At 47.4% G+C, this 1678-nt stretch overlaps 1 pseudogene; it reads left to right on the top strand.

The window, feature by feature from the left end:
• The first annotated feature begins 297 nt into the window (after positions 1-297).
• Positions 298-1147, top strand: LOC114635232 (annotated as a pseudogene).
• Positions 1148-1678: the final 531 nt, after the last annotated feature.

Raw genomic sequence — 1678 nt, 5'->3', positions numbered from 1 at the left:
CTCACGAATATGGAAATCTCTTGAGGCTGAAGCCTGTAGTCACACTCTCTACCTGTGTGTGGATGGTGACGCAAACCTTTCTGGGAGGGGCTGCTTTGCCAAACGTGACTGTAAGGTGCAGGTTAATGGAGATGTAGGCCGAGTGTCAGGAGTCTGGAATCTGGGGGTGTGGCGGGATATGTGCTGTCCCTACAAAAGCAATGGACACCTGTTGGGTGTCTGGCTATCTCAAAACCAGTGCTTTACTGGGGAGACCAAATCATCCTTTTCACGGTCCTACAAGAAAGAGGCTGTGAAATGTTGGAAGAATTTGATAATGACCGTTCACTAGGTAAAGGAAAGTTTGGCAAGGGAGAAGCAAAGCAACTTTATGCTGGCCCTGAAGGTGTTATTTAAAACATGGCTGGAGAAGGCAAGGATGGAACAACAGCTTTGAAAAGAAATGGATATACAGTCCCACCTGCAGCATCCTATTTCCACAATGCTACCAGAGTTTATCCATGTTAGAATACGTACCCCTTGGAACATTCTACAGAGAGCTTCAAAAACTCTGCAAGTCTGATGAGCAGAGAACAGCTACTTATAGCACCCAGTTGGCAAGCACTCTCTCTGACTGTCATCCAGAGTCTCCCAGAGACATTAAGTTATAGAACCTGCTTCTGGGGCCAGAGAGCTGAAGACTGCAGGCTCTGGATAGTCTGTACACATTCCAACTTCCAAGAGAACCACGCTGCATGACACCCTGAACTGTGTGCCCCCTGGTGATGATTGAGGACCGGATGGACAATAAGGTGTACCTCTGGTGTGTTCTCTATCATAAGTTCCTAGTGGGGATGCCTCTTTTCAAGGCATGCATGCACTAGACGACATATAGAAGGAGATCACGGATTGCATTCACCTTCCTTAACTTTTTGGCAGAGGGAGCCAAGGACCTCATTTCAAGATTGTTAAAACACAAAACTCTGGCCAGAGGCTAACAGTAGCAGAAGTCCTAGAGCACCCCTGGATCACAGCTAATTCCTCCAAACCTCTAACTGGCCACAAAAACAAAGAGCCAACGGGAATCCTGAGCCGTGGGCACTGTGCAACTGTGAGGCCCACTGAGAACGCCCAGACTATCATCACTGCCCCCAGGGTGCTTTGCTAAGCAGGTAATCCTAGGATTTGTATCCAGGAAGCCCCACCTGAGCACATGTGGCTCTGCTCAACCCCCAAGAACCACATTGCTTTTCCTGATTTAGTAATCTGGAGAGAAGGTTCCACTGCAGCTGTTCCCATGGCCTATGCCCCAAGGGGTTCTTGTGAGGGTCTCAGTGTGGGAAAGTTATGACCCTATCTGATACCCCAGTGAGCAACTGTGTTATAGCCTTCAAGTGCCTGAGTGTGTGTGTAGCTTACTGGGTCACCAGGCTTGGAAAATCTGCTGGAATGAGTATGTATCTTCTTTTAAATGCTAAAGTAAAGATTTGTACAAACTTCCTTTTACTTATGTGGAGTCCCCTTCAGGGTCCTCTTGTTTTTAGCCTTCTGAAGCCTGAGTGGAATCTAATCTCAACAACTGTAATGGGGCCTGTGCTCCACCTTTGAATTGGGACCTGACACTGGTGTTTCTGGATGTTAAGGGCTGTTTCTTATGTTGGAGTTTTGGAGTTCTGTCAGGTGAGCAAACTTGCATATA

The sequence above is a fragment of the Grammomys surdaster genome, unplaced genomic scaffold (genome assembly GCF_004785775.1).
Source record: "Grammomys surdaster isolate TR1022 unplaced genomic scaffold, NIH_TR_1.0 62122, whole genome shotgun sequence".
NCBI lineage: Eukaryota > Metazoa > Chordata > Mammalia > Rodentia > Muridae > Grammomys > Grammomys surdaster.
The sequence above is the reverse complement of the archived record's forward strand: the minus strand, read 5'-3'. Positions and strand labels throughout refer to the sequence as shown.